This window comes from Protomyctophum bolini (genome assembly GCF_963924005.1).
Source record: "Protomyctophum bolini genome assembly, chromosome: 24".
In the NCBI taxonomy this organism is placed as follows: domain Eukaryota; kingdom Metazoa; phylum Chordata; class Actinopteri; order Myctophiformes; family Myctophidae; genus Protomyctophum; species Protomyctophum bolini.
The window spans coordinates 1,637,967-1,646,537 of record NC_137885.1 but is presented as its reverse complement, the minus strand read 5'-3'; positions in this window follow the sequence as shown (position 1 = coordinate 1,646,537).

The window sequence follows — 8,571 nt, the reverse complement described above, 5'->3', positions numbered from 1 at the left end:
GTTAAGGTTAGGGTTAGGTTTATAGGTGTAGGCTGTCAATCACAGCGACTGGCCAGTCACACAGCGCACCATTTACTCAAACCCACAGATGAAACCATATTCGCTTCATTATTGTAATATATCGGGTTCTGTAAGTATTTATGAATGGACACTTGGATGCCGGGTTATTTACTGAATGAATACAAGCGGGAGCATATACAGGCTGCATGGTGCACATGCCGTTGTGCTGGAATGCACCATCAACAGTTGTCAACAGGGGGAGCCCTGGTATAGCATAATATGTATTAAAGCCAATGTAGGGCATGCAGGGGCAGAGTCCTCTGATTAGTGTTGAGCAGCATTGAGTGCACCTGTGTGAGCTAGAGGCTCAGTCAGAACAAACAGAGTTTCAGTGGTGGAGCTCTTACTACGTCAAACAAGTGTCCTTAAAATAAAGAAATAAGGATTAAAATTAACTAACTCTCCTAAAATAATTGGCAGAAGGTGCACACGGTATGTTACATGTTGTTGTTTTGTTTGTAAACAGTATTGTTGTCATGTCGTTTGTGAACATGTGAATGTAATGGACATTTCATTGTGTTTGTTTATAATGTGGACATTTATGAACATGGACGATTTCATGATTATGGACCATAGACTGTAAAAAATATGGACAAAGCGTTCCGCGGGTCTAACGTGAACGTAAAATGAAGCCTGTCAGTCCTTGCAATGGAAGTCGCCATCTTTCTAGATCCGTTTTGGCCCAGTTCAGGCCAGCTGGCCCATGGCTGGCCCAGACAACGAGGCGGGACTTCCCCCTTCTTCTTCGTTGGTTTTTATTTTGACTCGAGTGGGTGGGGGATCCCGTTCATAGACTGTAACGGTAGCCACGCCCCTCAGAACATGCGCGACTTTATGGTCATTTTTTTAATAAATGGGACCATAATTTTCCAAAAAGAATATTATGACATTAGAAATGAGACTTTAAACTAGTGACTGGAAGCAAAAAGTATTCATGACCATGTTTATTAAGGTAATACAGTCTAGGTGAAGTTGGGCCCAAATACATGGACTTCTATGGGGCTATGGGTTTTTTTTGAGCCCAATGAGAGCGCCACAACAGGCCATTATATGAACTTTCATTTCCTTAGTGGCTTCACAAAATATCCGTCTGACTGCCCCCCCTGTTATGGACACTTAAAAGAGACAGCTCGACTGTCAAAGAGGACATTCATAATTCATATGCATGTATATGTAACGTGTGATCTGCGTTGTGTTGTAGAATAATGAAGTTCCGGACAACTTCTCTCTTTGTTGACAGCTTTTAATCTGATAAAATACACAGACGTATCTGGTCAGCTTCTGTCTGTGTAACACACCCAATCCTCAGCACGTCTATCTATAACAGAATTAGCAACGTGACCAAGAGCATGTTTTTTATAAACAGTTTACAGTTTAGTATGTCAAAATAATTAATTGAAAACATGTACAAAACAACTTCATGTTGGTACATTTAGCATGTTTTAGAACAACTAATATTCATCACAGTATCACAGTAAACATACAGACTCTTGTTGAAAGTATAGTGTGCTGAGGAACACATCTTATCTTACCTCATGGACATGTCTCATGTTAAACTGACACCACTCTAAACGTGGACACCAATAAGAACTGTCATTACTGATGGAGCAAGTGGGACCCACTAAACTCGTGGTTAAAAAACATTATTTGTTTGTTATTATTAGTCTAACGCATATCAAACTGTGGGTCTTTGAACCACTAGTCTAACACATATCAAACTGTGGGTCTTTGAACCACTAGTCTAACACATATCAAACTGTGGGTCTTTGAACCACTAGTCTAACACATATCAAACTGTGGGTCTTTGAAATGAAAGCCTTCTGAGAATCACTGCAGTTTACCTTTGTACTGTCTGTCTGTGTTGTCTCCATCCACGGTGCAGAACAACCTGTCTGTCTGTGTTGTCTCCATCCACGGTGCAGAACAACCTGTCTGTCTGTGTTGTCTCCATCCACGGTGCAGAACAACCTGTCTGTCTGTGTTGTCTCCATCCACGGTGCAGAACAACCTGTCTGTCTGTGTTGTCTCCATCCACGGTGCAGAACAACCTGTCTGTCTGTGTTGTCTCCATCCACGGTGCAGAACAACCTGTCTGTCTGTGTTGTCTCCATCCACGGTGCAGAACAACCTGTCTGTCTGTGTTGTCTCCATCCACGGTGCAGAACAACCTGTCTGTCTGTGTTGTCTCCATCCACGGTGCAGAACAACCTGTCTGTCTGTGTTGTCTCCATCCACGGTGCAGAACAACCTGTCTGTCTGTGTTGTTTCTGACCCCATACGAGGACATGAGGACACAACGCGGGACATCGGTCACCCACATCTGACCCACTTGAAGGTCCTGGAGATGAGCTGGACCCTGAACTGGACCCAGGAGGATCTGGACCGTGTGAGCCTTGCAGCCTGCAGACGCCAGCCGCTGGGACTGAGGAAGACTACCTCCAGAACTACCACAGGTAAAGGTCACTACAGCACTGGACTAGAACTCCTCATGTGATCCAACAAACATTTGATCGATTGATCGAAATATTTATAAACAGTTTGGATAATTACAGTACATTTCAAGCACGACTCAATACACTTTATTTTATGATAATGCTTATTTCTGTTTTTGTTTTGATCAAATGATCTAAACTTCTGTGTGGGAAGTGAACGTGATATTGTTTATTTATGTTGTTGGTGTCTTATAATCCCGTAAGGGATGGATCTTAACGACTGAGTTAACTGTGAGTGGACGACTCAATAAAGCATTACACTTGTAGAGATGTACAAATAGACAGGGGGGGGGGGGGGTTGACAATATAAATCATTTGGTACATTTGATGCATTTTAATAACATTGACATTTTATCTAAATTGGCCAGGGGCCTATTTCACGAATCTTGGATTAACTAATCCAGGATATAGGCCAAAGCGAGGCTTTTTAAATCCTGATCTTTACAGCCTGGTTTATTCCGTTCCACTAAAGCCAAGCGAGGCTCAGAATTGGCGGATTTGGCGAGCCGGGCTCAGCAAGCCTCGCTTACAAGCGCCTGCACGCATTCCTTGAAAAGCCATGATGCCGATCATAGATTTCTTGAGCGAGACCAATCATGAGCGAGGCGAGCAAATCTGCAGGGAGAGCTGCGGCTTTCACCGATGAGGAGCAAGAAAATCTTATGATATACTACGAGGAAGCCAAGGAAATAATAAAAAAAAGGGAAACACAAGCGCCATTAATTAAGGCGAGGGAGAGAGCGTGGCAAAATATTGCCGACAGATTGAACGCGTAAATTGTAAAGCATATTATATATATAGGCGTATAGTCGAAGTCCATAAATATATAATTCAGTGAACCTATAGCCCCGAGTTGTGGAGGGTGAGCTATAGTTCCAAACGAGTTTAAACTTTAAGGGCACTTTCTCGAAATAGCGCACTGAGCTCATTTGTGCAATGCAAACGCCAAACTAATAGGCGAGTGCGCTCCGGATTCGGTACGGTATGGAATTATATCCTACTAATCTACATGTATTGTGCGCCATGAAATGTTACATTACACATTAAGTCTGTCTGTCTATCTGTCTGCATGCACTGTAGTGTCACGATTGCATGGCATGGCAATAGCCTACCGATTTTTCAGAATGTATTATTCCATCATAATTTGAGCCTATAAATGTCTCAAATTTGAAAGCACTATATTTCTAAAACTATGAAACATTTCAAAGATTCCTTTTCAGGCACACATGTCCACCGTAGAATGAACCTAAATAGGTTTGAATGGGGTTTCTAGGTGTAAGTATGTAGGACTATGGGTGAAACGTTATAATCGTAATATGTTGTAAAACAATGAGTAATGGTAATATTTAGTGGTTTTCACTTTTACAAAAAAAATAATTATTATTATTATTATTCTTAACCGTGCACTTGCACGACAGCAAACCTATTCATGGGGAACATTCACCAAAAGCAGCTGATCTACAAGCTCACAAGCTGTCACGATGTTGTGCAGCCTATATATTTTGGTTATTTGATTTTATATAGTGCTTAAATTAGTCCTTTAATGCAGACCGATACAAATAAGGCAACATAAACCCATAATAATTGAATAAATCTGGAAAACATCATTGGTTTGTGATCAGTTTGACTGCTTAATGAACAGTAAAGACATCAGGATTAGGTTAAACCTGGCTGTTAGCAAGTCCAAAGCATAAGTTCCCATGGTAACTTATGTAGCATCACTTTCTTGAAACCGAATCAAGCCTCAACATATCCAGGTTAACTGGTTAAGTTAATTGGCAAGATCAACCAGCTTTCATGAAACCGTTTAATCGCTGATCCAGGATATATTAAGCCAGGATATGTGTTAAAGCCCGGCTTAATCTCTAATCCAAGTTTCGTGAAATAGGCCCCAGGTGTGCTTATTTTGTCACCTTAAGTCTAGTATTGTTTCCATTTACCACTCTACAATAAATACATCTCTTTGAGTCTGTTCAGTCAACAACAGGTGATGTGTCTGTTTGTGTGTGCGTGTGCATGTATGTGTCCGTGCGTGCGTGCGCTGTATCCAGGTTGTTTGGAAAAGAGACGGCAGAGGCCACTATATTTCCACACTCACTCCAGAGGGGCCATACTGTACTGTGCTGTACTGTGCTGTACTGTACTGTACTGTACTGTACTGTACTGTACTGTACTGTACTGTACTGTACTGTACTGTACTGTACCGCAGGGGTCTGCAATAGTTTTCACATAAAGTCCCATGTTTTACTTTTTGTGATAGTCAGTGTGGCATATACCATATCTAAATGAAATATTCCCAACTGATTGTGATTGTCCATAACTCCATATACTGTACACATAACAACCTTAGAAATATTGTTTTGGACATCAGGATGCAATGTTATATGGACTCACCCAGACTCCATGTCACTTCACCTATAGGCCTGTCTGTGTCCCAGACTCCATGTCACTTCACCTATAGATAGGCCTGTCTGTGTCCCAGACTCCATGTCACTTCACCTATAGACCTGTCTGTGTCCCAGACTCCATGTCACTTCACCTATAGACCTGTCTGTGTCCCAGACTCCATGTCACTTCACCTATAGACCTGTCTGTGTCCCAGACTCCATGTCACTTCACCTATAGGCCTGTCTGTGTCCCAGACTCCATGTCACTTCACCTATAGACCTGTCTGTGTCCCAGACTCCATGTCACTTCACCTATAGACCTGTCTGTGTCCCAGACTCCATGTCACTTCACCTATAGACCTGTCTGTGTCCCAGACTCCATGTCACTTCACCTATAGGCCTGTCTGTGTCCCAGACTCCATGTCACTTCACCTATAGGCCTGTCTGTGTCCCAGACTCCATGTCACTTCACCTATAGACCTGTCTGTGTCCCAGACTCCATGTCACTTCACCTATAGACCTGTCTGTGTCCCAGACTCCATGTCACTTCACCTATAGACCTGTCTGTGTCCCAGACTCCATGTCACTTCACCTATAGACCTGTCTGTGTCCCAGACTCCATGTCACTTCACCTATAGACCTGTCTGTGTCCCAGGCTCCATGTCACTTCACCTATAGACCTGTTTGTGTCCCAGACTCCATGTCACTTCACCTATAGACCTGTCTGTGTCCCAGACTCCATGTCACTTCACCTATAGGCCTGTCTGTGTCCCAGACTCCATGTCACTTCACCTATAGACCTGTCTGTGTCCCAGACTCCATGTCACTTCACCTATAGGCCTGTCTGTGTCCCAGACTCCATGTCACTTCACCTATAGGCCTGTCTATGTCCCAGACTCCATGCTACTTTGGAGTTTGAATGAATGTCCAATTATGTTCAGGATGTAATTTGTAGATGTGATTGGAGTAAATGTAATGGTTTGGGAATATGTTAAAGATCAAACGTGTCTGTCTCACACTTATGCCAGTGTGCCTGTCACCATCCCCTGTGCCAATGTTGCCACCCGTGCCATATGTGTGTGTGTGTATATATATATATATATATATATTGTGGGAGGTCGGGGGGAAATACAACTCAGAGTGCAGTTTCAGGGGTTAGACACACGATGGCGCCCCTTGCTTTATTTCTCCAACTGGTTCAAACAAAGTCAGTTTTCACAAACAGAACGCAGACAGTAATATTCTTTGCATGAGGTCCCGGTTCCGAGGCGGGAGTCGTCACTGCAGAGGATGAGAGGGGATGTTAGCATACGGTCAGAGCACAAGGTAAGTACAAAGTTGGGGCCTGAGACACCCGGTCTAGGCAGTCTACCAACTAGACCTTTGTATAACTCTTTCTCTTCTTCTTTTCCAGGTTCCAGAGGAGGCCAGGAGGCTCCCCCGGAGGTAGGTAAGGGGGTGCGTATCTTTCTCTATCCACAAGGCACAGAAGAGTACTTTAGAGTAGAAGTACTCGGATACGGGGTGGTGAGTAATTAGAGTAAAAGTACTTGGTATGGTACCGGGCGGGGATGGTACGGAGGGCCCCTTAGGCTCGGCCGACAGGGAGATACACAAGCATTTATATTCTTATTTCTCTCTATCTACTGGGTGGCCGTGTCGGTACGACAACGGCAGTCAGAGGGTTAACACAAAATAAGCGCTCTAGTTTCTAACGGTCTTCTTTCACCGGGCCTGGCGGAGCAAGCCAACTTAAAGTCTCTTCAAAGGGTGAAATAAACATAACACGGGCCTGTCTTCTTTCACAGGGTGGATGTGACACTTTAACTAGAGCCTGCTAGCTTCCATTAGTCTCTACGGGGTTATCTTCATTCAACAATCTTCAGGGTACAACACCACGGTGACACTCTTCATTCACAGTCTTCATTTAGCATCGACAGGGTGACTTCCTTCATTCACAATCTTCGTTATTATCCTTAGCTGCTCATTTGCCACTATGAGTGCCTCTTCTTAATAACACGGGTGATAGATAGTGAACGGTTTGTCTTACTGCGACCTTATGGAGCTGTGGAGCTGCCGTTTCCATATGGGGGTCCCGTCTTCCGCACTCGTTCCCGATACGAGCCAGGTGGGTCTCCAGTATGCATGCGGCTCTCCGTGTATACTTGTCTATGGGGGGCACACGCTCCTGCGTGTGCTTCCAGCCCCACTCCTACAAGCCTGGTGATGTGAGAATATAAGAGAGCAATTGAGTGGTGATACAAACGATCAAACAATAAACATAGTCCATACGTGAGAGTCCATAAGTGAGAGGAGTGTGGACTTACCATCCAACGCCGAGTGGACGGCATATGCTGCGCGAGCGTCTGTGTGTAGCAGGGATCTGATACTGCTAGGTGCGCAGGTTGTTTATAAAGAGCGCGGCTGACAGGCTGCGGCTGTCCTTAATTGCTAACCAGGGCGGCGGCCGGAATGAGGCGCAGCTGATTTAGAATTGCTCTGGGATAGTAGACTGAGTCTATGACACGGCCGTGGGCGTGCCTGGTTGTCATGGTAACGCGCCCCTCCCCCTGAGGTGAGACCTGACACACTCCACACACTCCCCCCCTAAGTTTCTTGCTACCGCAAGGAGCTTGACTACTTCCCTCGTCTTCGTACAGTCTTGAGAGCGCGTCCGCGTGTTTCATCTTGGTCCCGGGCCGGTGCTCAATCTCGAACTTGTAGCTCTGGAGCTCGACGAACCAGCGGGTGACGCGGTCGTTGCGGTCTTTGTTCGCCGCCATCCACTTGAGTGGCGCGTGGTCGGTCACGAGGGTGAACTGTCTGCCCCATAAGTAGTACCGGAGGTGGTGGATGGCCCATTTCACGGCCAGACACTCCTTCTCGACAGTGGAGTAGTTCCGCTCGTGCTTCAGCAGCTTCCTGCTGATGTACAGAACGGGATGCTCATCTCCGTCTACCGGCTGGGACAGGACAGCGCCGACCCCGGTGTTGGACGCATCCGTGGAGAGGATGAAGGGCCTTGTGAAGTCCGGCGCCACGAGCACCGGCTCGCTGCACAGGGCGGTCTTCAACGTGCGAAAGGCTTCGTCCGCCTCGTCCGTCCACTGGACGTGGTGGGGAAGGTTCTTCTTGGTCAAGTCGTGGAGGGGGGCCGCGATCGTGGCGAAGTTCTGGACGAACTTCTGGTAATAGGCGATCAGGCCGAGGAAGGACTTGACCTGCTTCTTGGTCACCGGGCGTGGCCAGGTCTGGATCTTCTCCACCTTCCTCGTCTGTGGTCGGATGCACCCTCGGCCGATGGTGTAGCCGAGGTAGTCCGTCTCGGTCCAACCAATGCGGCACTTCTTTGCGTTGGCGGTCAGGCCGGCCGCCCGTAGGGTGGCTAGGACTGTGTCGACCCGCTCCAGGTGCTGTCCCCAGGTGGCGCTGTGGATGATTACATCGTCCAGGTAGGCCGCCGCGAAGGCCTGGTGGGGTCGCAGTATCCGGTCCATCAGCCGTTGGAACGTGGCGGGGGCCCCGTGTACTCCGAAGGGCATCACTCGGTACTGGAAGAGTCCATCGGGAGTGATGAAGGCCGTCTTCTGCTTGGCTCTCTCCGTGAGGGGAACCTGCCAGTACCCTTTCGT